Consider the following 17,235-nt stretch of genomic DNA (forward strand, 5'->3'; position numbering starts at 1 on the left):
GTTGCTCTCTATTTTTCAGCACTGTGCCAGGAATGTAGAGGGCGATCTGCTGACAGGCTAAAGATTTATTGCTGCTCAGGGGCTCTGGACTTCAGCAAAATGGCAGCTTCCACCATGAAAAAACAGGACCTATGCTGGAGACAATTTACATTATACACTCATGTTGGTAGCATAATTATTAATGTGAGTGAAAAAGTGCAGCACTGAGTAAACGTGTACATATAAGTGAAACACAATATGTTGAAATTGAATGAGTATACATACAAGTATAATTGTGCAAAAAATTTGCGTGATATCAAAACAAATTAATATAGCTACATATAAATAAATATATAAAGTGCACGTACTAAGAACCAATTAATCACCCAATTAAAGACAGCATGGACAGATTGTAACAGGGCAACAAGTCCACCAATATCTATGTTGAACTATACTCCCAAACCACTTCTAAGTGTAAAGCCCCATACACACTATCAGTTTTTCTTCAGGTTTACCAAAACCATGTAGTGCAAGGTCCTGCCCAATTTCATACAAATTGAAACTCCTAAGGTTTGACCTCATATTATATGGTTTTGGTCAATCTGAAGGAAAAACTCAGCATTAAAACTAATAGTGTGTATGAGGCATAAGGAGTAAAGAGACAGTCTTATACAATGTGGATGGTAATATTCAAATGTTCTGTGAAGAAACACCTCAGGCTGTGCATCCACCACCCAAGGGAGGGGTAGGTACTCTTAATGAAAGATGTGGACACACACACCAGCAGTGGTGAGTCAAACGGGCATGGATAGGAAACGAAATCCCAGGACACGGTCTTCAGAAGTTGGAAGATGGGGACACACGCCAGCAGTGATTAAACAGACAGGCAAGTACTGGAAACAGGGACTCAAGCCACGACGATCTCCAAATTCAGACAATATCCATGATCTGCACAGTGGTTCTGGCAGTATCTCCTTCAGAAGTTTCTATCCATGCTTTACAGCTCTCTTTTGGCAGGCCTGCTTGGCTCCAGATTTATATTCCTTCCTAATGGCTTGACTTTCAGGGCTGCTTCCAAAAAAATTTAAAAATAACTCTACGCGTTACGCCACCATCCATGTGGCTTCATCTGGAGGGAAAAAAAAGATTATTAATGTGGAATGTATGTTCCTTCCTAAAGAACATGCATTTGTATCAAGTTGTTATGTGTAAAGTTAATGTTAATACTTTACAAAAACACCCAGATGTGCATTGGGGTTGACACTTGATGATTTTGAGAGTTACCCAAATCATTGACACATACCCCCAAGAGGTATCTACTTACACCAGTTTCTCCTTACTCCTTTTTGTGAGACAAACAAAGATCCTAAACTGTAATAATAATAAGAATGAGTATAAATATGCTTTTATATGCACCAACCACCATCTCTGAAATAATATTTTAGTTATTATATTAGCTTGGGAAATAAGAAATAACTGTTGCCTGATACTTCATGTCTTTAATGCCTTTAATTTTTTTGTGACAACTGAAACAATTGAATTTATTGGAAAAGAAACATTCAAAATATATAAAGTGCCTTGAAAAAGTATTCATATCCCTTGAAATTTGTCACATTTGGTCACGCAACAAACAAAAACGTAAATGTATTTTATTTTATGTGATAGACCAAAACAAAGTGGTGAAGTGGAAGGAAAATGATAAATGGTTTTCAACATATTTTATAAATAAATATGTAAAAAGTGTGGCATGCATTTGTTTGTATTCAGCCCCCCCCCCCCCCCAGTCAATATTTTGTAGAACGAGCTTTGACTGCAATTACAGCTGTAAGTATTTTTAGGTATGTCTCTACCAGCTTTCCCCATCTAGAGAGTGACATTTCTGCCCATTCTTCTTTGCAAAATAGCTCAACCTCTATCAGATTGAATGGAACGCATCTGTGAACAGCAATTTGTAAGTCTTGTCACAGATTCTCAATTGGATTTAAGTCTGGACTTTGACTGGGTCATGCTAACACATATATGCTTTGATCTAAACCTTTCTGTTGTAGCTCTGGCTCTATGTTTAGGGTCGTTGTCCTGCTGGAAGATGAACATCTGCCCCAGTCTCAAGTCTTTTGCGGCCCCTGCAAAGTACCTCAGTGTGAAAGTAGCCTAACGGGTTTTCTTCTAAGATTGCCCTGTATTTGGCTCCATCCACCGTCCCATCAACTGTGACTAGCTTCCCTGTCCCTGCTGAAGAAAAGCATTCCCACAACATGATGCTGCCACTATCGTGTTTCACGGTGGGGATAGTGTGTACAGGGTGATGTGCAGTGTTTTCTGCCACACATATCATTTTGCTTTTAAGCCAAACAGTTAAATTGTGACCAGAGCACCTTCTTCCACATGTTTGCTGTGTTCCCCACATGGCTTCTCACAAACTGTAAACGGGACTGCTTATGGATTTCTTTCAGCAATGACTTTCTTCTTGCCACTCTTCCTTAAAGTCCAGATTTGTGGAGTGCACAACTAATAGTTGTCCTGTGGACATAGTCAAAGTAAATGTATTCCTGTGCCAAGATGGGATGGGATATTATATTAATAGGCTAGAGTACTGCTGCACTCACTGGGGGGAAATGTCTGAACCCAGGAGAAATTGGTATAAGAGTAGTGGTGTGCTGTACTAAAAAATATGTAAACTACCAATCATGGTGTGCTTTAAGAAATTAAATTACAGTAAAGCCAGTAAAAATGGCCAAAACAAATGAAATATATAGTATAAAGGTAAGTTGATAACAGCTACCAACACGTATATATACACCAGCTGTATAGCAATAGTATAATGTATTATAATAATTACCATATGATCTTCTTCAGTCAATAAATTGATATAAACAGCAAAACAGGTAAATAAAAGTAATAATAATAAAAAAAATTATAAAAATAGTAGTGACACTTTGCAGTGATACGAGTAGGTGTAAAATAAAAATAAAACTGTAGTATCAAGTGAAAAATTATTTAAAAGTTGAGCAAAAAAGTGCAGTAGTGCTAAGGACAGAGTCCAATAACAATTTTATATAACTATATAGTCGTCTAAGCAGACGGATGAATATCAATTTCAGATATCCATGTAGAAGTGCAAAAGTGCAGTAAAGTGATGACTATATAGAATCGCATAAGATGCTAAGAAATAGTGTAGCGATTGTGACTAGGAATCGCATAGGACTAAGTAAACTCTCAATGCGATTATATCCAAAAATCGCATACAATCTGAGTAAACTTTTTTAAGTTTAGATAAAGTGCTGATTGTTATCAAAAACAATAAGTGATAATTATGGTGATCCAACAGAGTTCAGTGAGGTGGTGTTATTTTCCGTGTGGTCCTAGATGTTCTTTTTAAGGGTGTACCCTTACCTTACTGCTGTAAGGTTACAGCATGTATCTTTGGGTGTTCCTGGAGACCTTTTTCCTTTATGGATCTTGTTACAGTGATTCCTGCCTGGCGTCCCTCTCTTGCTCTCTATATGATGCGTGACCTCTTTAAGAGTCACTTTAGGGTATTCGCCATAGGTGTCATATGTGCCGGGTATCATATGTGGTAAATCAAGACATAAAGGAAGGATGCCCCATAGTGTAGTAGGTTTTTAGTGCGACATTTATTTAGGACATAAAGCATAAAATCAGGTACTCACAAACAAAGGGTACAGGTAGGCAGTGTAAAAACGAGCAGCGAGCTCGACCAGCGTCACTTCCGGTAGCGGTATTCCCTATTCACGACGCGTGTTCGTCACGGGTCACGTGACTTCATCAGGATATACGTATAGTATATATACGTGTTGGTAGCTGTTATCGACTTACCTTTATACTATATATTTCATTTGTTTTGGCCATTTTTACTGGCTTTACTGTAATTTAATTTCTTAAAGCACACCATGATTGGTAGTTTACATATTTTTTAGTACAGCGCACCACTACTCTTATACCAATTTGTCCTGTGGACAGATTTTCCCACCTGAGCTGTGGTTTTCTGCAGCTCCTCTAGAGTTCCCATGGACCTCTTGGCTGCTTCTCCGATTAATGCTCTCCTTGCCCGGCCTGTCTGTTTAGATGAGTGGCCATGTTTTGTTAGGTTTGCAGATGGTGCCATACTCTTTCCCTTTTCTGATGATGGATTGAACAGTGCTCCGTGAGATGTTCAACGCTTGGGATATTTTTTTTATAACCTAACTCTGCTTTAAACTTCTTCACAACGTCATCCCTGACCTGTCTGATGTGTTCTCTGGCCTTTATGATGCTGTTTGTTCACTAAGGTTCTCTAACAAACCTCTGAAGGCTGCACAGAAGAGCTGTATTTATACTGAGATTAAATTACACACAGATGGACTCTATTTTCTAATTAAGTGACCTCTGAAGATAATTGATTCCACTAGATTTTAGTTAGGGGTGTCAGAGTAAAGGAGGCTGGATACAAAATGCATGCCACACTTTTCAGATATTTATTTGTAAAAAAATTAAAAAATCATTTACAGTGGTGTGAAAAAGTGTTTGCCCCCTTCCTCATTTCCTGTTCCTTTGCATGTTTGTCACACTTAAGTGTTTCGGAACATCACACCAATTTAAACAATAGTCAAGGACAACACAAGTAAACACAAAATGCAATTTGCAAATGAAGGTGTTTATTATTAAAGGTGAAAAAAAATCCAAACCATCATGGCCCTGTGTGAAAAAGTGATTGCCCCCCCTTGTTAAAACATACTATAACTGTGGTTGTCCACACCTGAGTTCAATTTCTCTAGCCACACCCAGGCCTGATTATTGCCACACCTGTTCACAATCAAGGCATCACTTAAATAGGAGCTGCTTGACACAGTAAGGTCCACCAGAAGATCCTTAAAAGCTACACATCATGCCGAGACCCAAAGAAATTCAGGAACAATTGAGAAAGAAAGTAATTGAGATCTATCAGTCTGGAAAGGGTTATAAAGCCATTTCCAAAGCTTTGGGAATCCAGCGAACCACAGTGAGAGCCATTATCCACAAATGGCGAAGACATGGAACAGTGGTGAACCTTCCCAGGAGTGGCCGGCCGCCCAAAATTACCCCAAGAGCGCAGCGACGACTCATCCAAGAGGTCACAAAAGACCCCACAACAACGTCCAAGGAACTGCAGGCCTCACTTGCCTCAGTTAAGGTCAGCGTTCATGCCTCCACCATCAGGAAAAGACTGGGCAAAAATGGCCTGCATGGCAGAGTTCCAAGGAGAAAACCACTGCTGAGCAAAAAGAACATCAAAGCTCGTCTCAATTTCTCCACATCACATCTTGATGATCCCCAAGACTTTTGGGACAACATTCTGTGGACCGATGAGACAAAAGTGGAACTCTTTGGAAGGTGTGTGTCCAAGTATATCTGGCGTAGAAGGAACACTGCATTTCATAAAAAGAACATTATACCAACAGTAAAATATGGTGGTGGTAGTGTGATGGTCTGGGGCTGTTTTGCTGCTTCAGGACCTGGAAGACTTGCCGTGATAAAAGGAACTATGAATTCTGCTGTCTACCAAGAGATCCTGAAGGAGAATGTCCGACCATCTGTTCGTGTACTCAAGCTGAAACGAACTTGGGTTCTGCAGCAGGACAATGATCCTAAACACACCAGCAAGTCCACCACCGAATGGCTGAAGAAAAACAAAATGAAGACTTTGGAGTGGCCTAGCCAAAGTCCTGACCTGAATCCTATTGATATGTTGTGGTATGACCTTAAAAAGGCCGTTCATGCTCGAAAACCCTCTAATGTAACTGAATTAGGACAATTCTGCAAAGATGAGTGGGCCAAAATTCCTCCAGGACGCTGTAAAAGCCTCATTGCACGTTATCGCAAACACTTGGTTGCAGTTGTTGCTGCTAAGGGTGGCCCAACCAGTTATTAGGTTTAGGGGGCAATCACTTTTTCACACAGGGCCATGATGGTTTGGATTTTTTTTCACCTTTAATAATAAACACCTTCATTTACAAATTGCATTTTGTGTTTACTTGTGTTGTCCTTGACTATTGTTTAAATTGGTTTGATGTTCCGAAACACTTAAGTGTGACAAACATGCAAAGGAACAGGAAATGAGGAAGGGGACAAACACTTTTTCACACCACTGTATCATTTTCCTTCCACTTCACAATTATGTGTTACTTTGTATTGGTCTATCAAATCCCAATAAAATATATATACATCAGACGAAAAACAAGCTCTGGACTGCCGCACTCTTCAGAAGACCACTTTCTTTTATTGGAAAATCACATCACAGCTCAACAAACACAGCGAACAAGGAAAAATTGCTGAGGTTTCGCACTAGCTGTAGTGCTTATTCATAGCTGTGATGTGATTTTCCAATAAAAGAAAGTGGTCTTCTTAAGAGTGCGGCAGTCCAAGCTTGTTTTTCGTCGGTTGCTAGTGGTAATAGCCAGCACTTGTGGCTTTCCAGCCAAAGAGACAGTTTACAGCCTGCATGTGTGCTCCTGGAGCGGTGAGATCCCTTCTCCTTCATATTAAAATATATTTACATGTTTGGTTGTAACACGACAAAATGTGGAAAATGCCAAAGGGTATAAATACTTTTTCAAGGCACTGTAAAGAACTGTGACATTTTACTTTAAATCCACTTTAAACGAAAATGCCAAATGCGCTAAAAATAATAGTTAAAGTATAGTTTCTACTCTATTTTGTTACTTAGCATTACCCTGATAAATTTTGTACAGTGTTTACAGAATGCACCTGAATATCTTATTTGCTTTTGTGATTGGCTCACTGCATTTCCCAGATGCCTGTAGAAAGCTTTAGGTAAATTCCAGGTGCCCCAACCCTGTCCTTAGATTGCCCGCATTTGGTCTTTTATTTTTGTTGAGATACTCACCAAAAGTATTTTAAGCAACATAAATAAATCACTGTTCCAGGTTAATCTGCACTTCACTTTAGGTGTCAATCTGAATAATTCACAGTTAATTCACATATAATTCTGGGAGGATGATCACAGTCTGGTATGCTAAATATATTTTATTAGCAATATGGCATAAGCACAGTGAAATCAGATTTTTCAAAAGTACTACATGTCTGTTGTGATGCAGGTGTCTTTTTTACATTGGGCCTGATCATGTGAATTCAGCATGCAATAGTATGAACACAGCAGTCTGAGGATGTTACTGTGTTATCTAAGGTTATCTAGAGAACAGAAGCAAGTAGTATCCACACTGAATTCTGCTTAAATCCGTTCTATTTATATACAATGGACTGCAGATGGTGTTTTTTGTTTTTTTTTCTCAGTAAATGTAACATTTCTTGGTTAGGGGGCAGGAATGAATTATTTATTATTATAAAATAATTGCTTTGTAATTTTTCTTTTATGTGTTCCTTCCATGTGCCCTGCAGCCACAGAGTAATTCAGTTTTGGTAAATAGCAGCACCATCTTTTCTTCCATCGCGATGATTGGGGATTTAGTATGTGAAAATTAGCAGCCTATTCAGGAAGGAAAATTAAGTGACTTCACTGGCTTATTACTGGAGAGCTGCATGACATTTCATGAATGAAAAGGTCCATTTATCACATGTTCAGTTGTGTGTGTGTGTGTGTGTGTGTATGTGTGTGTACAAAGCTCAAATCATCTCACCAATGGTTTCTTGAACATGACAATGAGTTCACTGTACTCCAATGGCCTCCACAGTCACCAGGTCCAACCCAGTACTAGCAATGTGTACCTAATAAAGTGTATATATATATATATATATATATATATATATATATCTTCAATCTGAATCTTTCATTAGAACAATACCTGGTAAATCTGCCACGAAGGTTCTTGTTCAAACACTTCCTATTGTAGGGGGACAACCAGTGTTCATTTTGGCAGCAAATTTCAATTTCGTTTTAATCTTAGTCTTAGGACTAAAATGGCATTTTAGTTTTAGTCCCATTTTAGTCTTCTGCAATTGTTTAAGTTTTAGTCGTATTTAGTCGACTCCAATCTCCAGTACATTTAATGCCACGTACACACGATCAAACAATCTGGTGGAAAAGTCCGGCAAACTCAAGTCCGCCAGACAATCCCCCCGTGTGTAGCCTCCGGCTTTTTTGACCCGAAAGTACGGCGGACTTAGAAAGTAGTTTTGCATTCCAATCTTCCCACCGGACTCGCATTGCGGCGGACAATCCGGCTGTGCGTGTGGGCAAGTAGCCCGTTCGGAAAGTCCGCTACATGTGTATGCTGCATTATTAGACTAAGCCCTTGTACACACGGTCAGAGAATCCGTCGGATTGTGTCCTATCGGACCGTTTTGTTGGATATTCCGACTGTGTGTGGTATGCATCGGACTGTTTCCGTCGGAATATCCGTCGGACCAAATTTTCCAACTTGCTGGAAATATTTTCCGATCGGACATACTCCAATCATGTGTAGCCTACTCCGACGGACAAAGTGCCACGCATGCCCACATTCAAATTCCGACACGGAAGCGCTCGTTCAGGTAAAACTACTGCTCGTAAGCGATATAGCACATTCGTCACGCTGCAATGTTAAACAATTCTTTCATGAAGCGCATTCTCTTGTTCTTTACAATGCTGCAAGAAGGAACTTCTTTTGATGCTCATAGTCACACACACTTCTCCCGAACGTATTTCATGACTCTTTTTTAACCATTTCGGAAATACAATTTTGGATTTCGTCACATCTACACAATTTTAGATTTTGTTTATTCTTTTTTGGATGCATTTTTTTTATAATTTTTTCCTAAACATCTCCTTTTTTGTCAGTTTGCTAATTTCTCCATTTTTTAGGGTGTTTTTTGTGTGTTAACTTACCACAACAACATTATTGTATTTTTGATATTTTGTTTATCTTTTTTAATCTACAGGAGGTTGTTTAGTGTTGGTACCCCTTGTTATTCATTTCACTATGTTTTTTTGAAATGTACCTGCCTGCTCACAAATAAACTGGCCTTTTTGAAGTAAAACATATACCCAAGTATTTCTTCAAACAAAAAATACCTTTATTGCGGTGTCAGTAACAGATAAAGAGGGAGGCAGCGATGTAGAAACTGGGGAGATTAGCGAAGCCTTTGGCCCCCAGGGCACACATCAACTATTTAAACGCAAAATTTGGTGGCCTGAGGAATACATGTCTGAGGGAGAGAAGTCTGGTCCTGAAGTCCATGAAACCCAGAACAGCAGCAGATGACATCTATGTTCCCAGGCTGTGGTACTACAACAGGCTGCATCTTCTGTCAGACCAGACTGAACCCAGGTCATCACTCTCTGGTCTTCCTTCCACGCTTTCTTCCAGGCTGTGGCTGTGGTGCTGGAGGTGTGGCAGGAGGAGGAGGAGCAGGGGCATGGGCCAAACCACACAAGTGTGTTTCTTGTGTCATTTGGCCCAACAGACCCTTGTTGAGAGTGTGTATAATAACCTCCTCACACAATAGCTGTTGCCCTTGCTCCATTTTATCAAGCTTGCACGCAACCAAGGCGGCAAAGGCCTCTTGGTAGGTGGGTTTTGCTTGGAGGGCCGCAGAAGCCTCACCAATCAGCCTCAGGGCCGACTCCTCAACATTCCCCCCCTTTCTCACCCTTTTATGTGGAAGGCAGAGGGGAGGGACCTGGCATTCAGTGAGGCTCCTTTGCCTGCCCTCCACCTGGCTGCCGCTTACCCCCGCCTCCTCCTGGCTGCCACTTTCCACAGCCACCTCCTGGCTGCTGCATTCCACACCCTCCTGTTCCTGGCTGATGTCTTCCTGTGTATGAAAAAGGGACATAATTTGAGTTTTTGGTTCATTAAACACACACAATTTTCACATCAACACTGTTGCAAATTGTTAACCAATAGAAAAGACTATCATTCTGAGCCCAGCATTTTTCTTTCTTGTCCCAAAGTTTTTGGCCACTACTGTCTATTGATATGTGAAACACTTTCAAAACTCAGCAATTAGTGAGAAAAAATCAAGTTAACATCATTCATTTATACTCCCAAAATATGTACAACAATACTATACCTGGCTCAAGTTGGGCTCCCACAGTTCTTCCTGAGTGGAAGGCCCAGGTTGGGCATCGGAAGACTCATCGGGTGTGGAATGGAGCATAGGACGCGTGGAAGGAAGAGTAGAGAGGGATTCTCTGAGCTCAGCCTGGTCTGACAGAAAATGCATCCTGTCATAATACCACAGGGTGGGGACATAAACGTCATCTGCTGCAGCTCCAGATTGCATGGACTTCAGCACCTTGTTCCTCTCCCTCAGATATGTACTCCTGAGGCTACCAATTTTCTTTTTTAAATAGTTGACGTCTGCCCTGGGGACCACCGGCTTCACAAACTCAACCAGTTGCAACATTGCTGCCTGCCTCTTGTGTCTGCTACTATATTGTGGGTGTTTTGGTTGCCACAGGAAGGGCATGTCTCTGTATTTATCGATGAACAGAGGTAGGAAGCTATGATCGTTGAACCCGTCCATAATGTCTGCAAGACAAAACACAAGACAAACCCTAATGTCGGGCTAAACTCCACTAATGCAGGCCTCAATCTAGAAGCAGTATAGCCTAGTGATGTACCAAGTTCAAAATTTTATCTTCATTTGCACATTCATCGTGGCAGCTTCTCCCTCTGTTCACCGATCGTACGGACAACACACGGGTGCTGCGTTTTAGATACAGTGCGCATGCGTGAAACTCCGCCCGCCCATGACGTTCTTTCTAGACTATTCCCAGCCCCTTCGCTTCCAGCGCAGTGGGGAGAGCACATGACGGAGAGAACGCAGGTGCGCACTAATATTAGTTCCACTAACGAGGAGGAGGGTGAGGAAAGCCCAGAGCCTGAAACGTCCCGATCCAGGAAGAGAAGATTTAAGGCCTCAAATATGTCTTTTGGTGAGATGTTGGAGATGGTGGACATATTGAACAGGACCGACTATGATGGGAAGTATGGACCTTACCCAAACTCAAATATCAGAAAGGCCAAGATCATGAATAAAGTTGTGAAGAGTCTTCATAAGAATTTTGGGGTACGCCGATCCAAGGATCAACTGAGAAAACGCTGGTCAGACCTGAAACTGAGGGAGCATGAGCAGTACATAAGGATCAAGCGTGTTCTTGACAAAAGTAAGTAGTTGTCGTGTGTTCATATGATTATTATTGCTTGCATCCTGCTCCATGTTCTTTGATTTCATGTTATGCAGTTTAAAATGGCCACTTTCAAGTTCATGGTTTCATTCGTTTGTAGGAAACATCGTTCTGCAGGTAAGTATTCCAGCTGAACACAGTGTCCCCAATAATGTTCTGACCTTAAGAGCCGGTTCACACAGGGGAGACTCAGATCTGACTTCAAGTCGCCCCAAGTCACCTCAGGTCGCACAACATGTAGAAATCAATGTAAGTGAATGAGAGCTGTCTTAATGCACACTACTGAAGTCGCTCCGACTTCAGAAAAGGTTCCTCTACTACTTCAATCCGACTTGTAGGCGACTGGTACCCATTGATTTCAATGGAGGTCGCCTCCAAGTCGGATCTCCGTCTATATGGAGGCGACTCTCAGAGAATTATCAGCTCTCAAAAGGAGTTCCCCCCTGAGAGCTCATTCTCTGATTGGCCACGGCAAGTCGCCTGGCCTGAGGCGACTTAAAGTAGTGTTGTAAGTCATGTCCAAGTCATATCCAAGTCACGTCCAAGTCGCGTCCAAGTCGCGTCCAAGTCACGTCCAAGTCAAGTCCAAGTCAAGTCCAAGTCACGTCCAAGTTGCCTCCGAAAGTCGTGTTGCCCCTGTGTGAACCGAGCTTGAAGCTCTGCCAAAAGAAACAATTGTACAACACTTTCAAACAATATTTCATATTCCTAATTCTGCCCTCTGTGTGCTAATTATTCTTTTTTTTCCATTCTCATAGGGGAGAGAAGACTTGGCAAGTATGAGGACACCAGGGACCACACCCCTCCCAAAGAAGGGCAACTTCGAAAACCAGAAACAGAGGAGCAGGAGGAGGAAGGAGAGATCGTCGAGGTTGGCCAAATTGTCACCACAACAGGTGAGTGTCGGAGAACACAGCTTCCGGTAAGCTCATCAATGTATGTCACCATATTTTTATTACATGGTGTGTTTTTTTGCTTTGTTTTGTAGGTGATGTGGAAGAAGATTCCAGTTTTACCAGTGAAAGTGCCCAGATCCTGATTGGGGAGATAATGGGGTGCAATCGGGATTTGGAAAATATACAGCAAAACATCAATGATGTTAAAAATAAAATGAAGAATATCATTGATGTTTTGGGGAGAGTGTGAAACATAAAAAACTAGATAGGGTTTTATTTTTGATATTTTAAAACACAACTTTTGTATTTATTGAAATTACAAATTTGGAAGATGCACAGAGTGTGTAAACATGTACTATCTCCATTCATGGGGGATCAATGTACGTGTTTTGTGTAAAGTGGCTAAGATGAAGGGGTTGCAGCCCCAAAGCATGTACATTGATCACCCATGATGGGAGATAGCACATGCTGACACACTGTGTGCATCTTCCAAATTTGGATTTTTCAGGGGTCACACCCCATGTGATGAAGGCAATATCAGCCCAGTTTGTACATACTCATGTCTGATATTGTCTTCACTTTTCAAAGTTGAACTTTGTAAGTTCCTTTCTGTATTTTACGGTTTGATACATGCCTGTTTACACCAAAACACCAAGTAAACAAAATTTAGCTTAAACTCTGTTTTTGATACACACAATTTCTTGGTTTGTTGTAAAAACCTTTTCTAACCGCACATGTGAATGTGCTTGTATTAAAAAGTTTAATTATCAACAATGTGTGACTTCCTTTTTCATTGTGCCAAAAATGTATTTGTAGTAAAATTTTAGTTTGTGCTGAGAAGGAGTGTGATTTACTAAAGGAAAACTCCACTTTGCACTCCAAGTGCAGTTTCAGGTGTACTTTTGCAGTGCACTTGCAGTGCATAGTGGATGTGCCTTTAGTAAAAAACACCCACAGTGAGGTGTAAATTTGGACAATCATGCCATTTTCCTGCCATGGTGCTGAAAATGAGCACTATTTTGGTCAGTAATGCACTACATACATTAATTACAAAAACAAGGTGTGTGTGTGTAGCAGACCCACAACATAATAAGATTATTTGAAGAAGAGACTGTCCCCTCATCTTGCACTGTTGTTGAAAAAGGTACAACTTGAAAAAATATAAATATACCTAGGAGACACCTAAAACCAAGCCAAGCAGTAAATGAAGGAGTTTCAGAGAAAAATGTATTCTTAAAATGCCGCTCAGACATTGTCTGGCATATCAATGGCCCCCCTACCCACAAAGTAGTCCATGTATTGGGTTCTAACATCACGGGCGCTTTGGGGGGGCAAGCCAGGATAAGCAAGTTTTAAGGCCCGTGAGGTTATCTTCATTTTCCAGCAAGTCTGCTTCTTGTTGGCCAACTGAGACCACATAGTTCACAGAAACTTTTTTCATAAAATTGTGCAGAACACAGCACCCAAGCACTATGTGATTCAGTTTGTATTCCGCCATGTGAATAGGCGTAAGAAAAAGGCGGAACCGGCTGGCCAGTATACCAAAAGTGTTTTCCACCACTCTTCGGGCTCTGGACAGGCGGAAAATAAAAATCCTCTGCTCTGGGGTGAGGGTCCTCATCGGGAAAGGACGCATCAGATGGTTCGCCAGGGCAAACGCCTCATCCGCGACAAAGGCGAACGGGAGTCCTTCCTGATTCTCCTCTGGGGGTGGCAAGCCCAGACTGCCACTCTGGAAACGCCAGTAGAACTCCATCCGTGTGAAGACTCCACCATCCGACATCTGTCCATTTTGCCCAACGTCCACATACAAACACTCATATGTCGCAGACACCACCGCCAACATCAAGATACTATTAAATCCCTTGTAGTTAAAATAGTAGGATCCCGAGTTGGGTGGTGGGACGATGCGAACGTGCTTCCCATCTATTGCTCCTCCACAATTGGGAAAGTCCCAACGACTGGCAAAGTGGGAGGCCACAGTCTGCCATTCCTGTGGTGTTGAAGGACACTGTGTAGTGAAACAAGAACAAAAATTAGTAATTTGACAAATCAACATTGCAAGCAGATTAGATACCAACATTTTTGGTCCAAATTAGTATAACATTTTGGGAACTGAGTATTTAAAGCCTAAAGTATAAGGTCCCCTTATGAGAGTCATCTATAGTTTGATGCGCCAAGAAGAGCATGGTGGGGAAGTTAGTGAGGCAAATATGCCTGAGGACAAAGGGGCAGAGCATATGAATTAGAGCATATTGCAATGATGGTAATTAGGGAATGAGGAAAGAAATGCAAGACATTAGCAATCATGAAATACATAGAATGTGATGTTAAAGGATCAAACTTACCTTCATATAGTCTTTCTGCAGGACCTGAATGATGGCAGAACAGGTCTCTGGAATAACGATCCCCAGAGCCTGGGGGGAGATGCCTGTAGAGAACTTGAGGTCCTGAAGGCTTCTCCCTGTCGCCAAGTAGCGCATCGTGGCGATGAGCCTCTGCTCCGGAGTGATGGCTTGCCGCATGCAGGTATCCTGCCTGGTGATATAAGGGGTCAGCAAAGCCAGCAGACGGTGAAAAACGGGGTCCGTCATCCGGAGATAATTCCTGAAATCATCAGGATTATTCTCCCGAATCTCACGGAGCAAAGGCATGTGCGAGAACTGGTCACGCTGGCGCAACCAATTCTTGGTCCACAAACGCCTCCACTCCCTGTTCATGGACCGGGCTTGTGTCAAAGTAACAACCCCAACACGTAGCCCCTGCACAGCACAAACTCTACGACGAGTATGTAGATGAAACATGGTTTCAAAACGGTCGGCTCGTCAGAACGGACACCAGAAAGCACCGATAAACAGCAAGGCCTGAAAAAGAACGACCTGAATAGCAGAAGCAAGTAGACAATAAGAAATGCCTTTCAAAGCATACTCTACCAAGATATAGTCCACAATGATAAACAAATACTTACTGATCAGATACGCACACACAAGCACAAACCGAAGAGCAGTAGTGATCTGAATCACTAATCTGAAAAGCGCGAATCGTCTCTCACCAAACTTCTACTAACATGAGATCAGCAGAAGGAGCCCAAAGGGTGCCGGACGTGGTGCTGAACTTTTCTAGTCCCACCGTACACGGCTTACGTCACCGCGTTCTTGCCAACCGCAAATTCCGACAACTTGGTCCGACCGTGTGTATGCAACAGTTTTGGACACAATCCGTTGGACAAAATCCGTCAGACAAAATCCAACGGATTTGGTTGTTAGAATGTCCGACCATGTGTACAAGGGCTAAAACTAATTTTAGTCGTCCAAAATCTAATGGGTGTAATTAAATCGTAATGCATTAGTTAAAATGTCTCTACAATTTCCAAACTCATTATATACTGCTGGAGTGAAAAATCAAATATGTTATTTATTATGGTATTGAGGTATGAGCATGCACTACAGACCAGTGTTAACTTTGAAGTCAAATTTCAATTTATTTTTAGTCTTAGCCCTTGTACACACGGTCGGACATTCCGACGGAAAATGTCCGATCGGACCGTGTTGTCGAATAATCCGACTGTGTGTGTGGGCTCCTTCGGACTGTTTCCATCGGAATATTTCCGACGGACAAAGTTTTAGAGCTGGGCTCTAAAACTTTTCGACAACATGATCCGATCGGACTTTGTCCGATTGTGTGTAGAGAATTCCGATCGGACAAAGTGCCACGCATGCTCAGATCAAATTCCTAGACCAAAGCTATTGGCTACTAGCCTGAACGTAGTCCCGTCGTAACGAAATAACGTCATCACGTTCAGAAGGATCAGATTTTCCATCAACTTTGTCTGACCGTGTGTATGCAACAGTTTTGGACAAAATCCGTCGGACAAAATCCAACGGATTTGGTTGTCGGAATGTCCGACCGTATGTACAAGGGCTAAGTCTTTTGGCTAAAATTGCATTTTAGTTTTAGTCCCATTTTAGTCTTTTGACTAAAATGCCATTTTCGTTTTAGTCATATTTTAGTCATCTCAGTTGTTTTAGTTTTAGCCATATTTTAGTCGACTAAAATAATATTCATTTAGTTGACTAAAATGTTTTAGTCGTTTTAGTCGACGAAATTAACACTGGGGACAACGCTCTGTCCCTGTCTACCAATTGTGTTTCTGCATTGCCATCCTGTCATATGGGCCTTTTCAAAACACTATTTGTAGGTAGGGTCCACTGCTCTCTGTATTAATAAACCCAAACTGAGAAATGCCATGTGGCCATTGCTGGACTACATTCATGTAGATAGAAAGTGGCTGCCAAAAGGATGCGGGAGGTTGCCAGCACTGACATGCAATGAAATGAAGGTGCAGATAAACATAGTCTTTAACATTTACTAGTGGTGGGCAGCTCTCCCAGAACTTCCTGGTTTAGAGGCACGCATGCTCATCTGCTCTGTGATTGGATAAAGCATGAGTTTGTTGGCAGGTTACAGCCAATGATTTTGACTGTATACCTGCTGATCAGCTATGGCCAATCACAGAGCAGAGATCTGTGTGTTTGTAAACACGACACATGGATTCCGGTTAGATTTCTCCATGCTTTCACTTACCGTTCAGAACTGAAAGCAAGGAAAGACTCCAACCAGACCTGTAATTAAAGAAGCACACATACACTTGTTAGCCATGCAATTAACACCTTAATTGCCCTCTTGATCACTCTTGTCACCCAACCAGTATCATTAGTACAGTGTATGGTATTATCACTGATCACTGTATTAGTGTCATTAGCAATGTCACAGTCAGTTAGTCAATGTTCTTCCCAGCCAGTGTCAGTTAGCGCCAGATTGTCCGCCACACTATCACAGTCACACTATCAGCCCCTGAACACTGCCATTACTAGTATAGTGTCTGTACGGATCAGTATCTTGATCACAATCAATCACTAGTGTCCCCAAAAATGCAGTTTGGTTTTTACCAAACACATGTGGCAGAAAACAATTTTGCCTACATTAAGAAGAAATATGATTTTATTTTATATGATTTATAACACAAAGTAGAGAATATTGTTTGTTTGTTTTTTGTTTTGTTTTTAGCAAAATGTTCAGTATTTTTTATTTATATAATAAAAAATAAAAACCCAGTGGTGATTCATTGCCACCAAAAGAAAGCTCTATTTGTGTGAAAATATTTTTTTACATTTCATTTGTGTACAGTGTTGCATGACTGAGCAATTAAAGTAGCACAGTGCTGAATAGCAA

Source organism: Lithobates pipiens, unplaced genomic scaffold, assembly GCF_037356315.1.
Source record: "Lithobates pipiens isolate NorthernLeopardFrog02 unplaced genomic scaffold, aLitPip1_a1.2 Scaffold_23, whole genome shotgun sequence".
Lineage (NCBI taxonomy): Eukaryota > Metazoa > Chordata > Amphibia > Anura > Ranidae > Lithobates > Lithobates pipiens.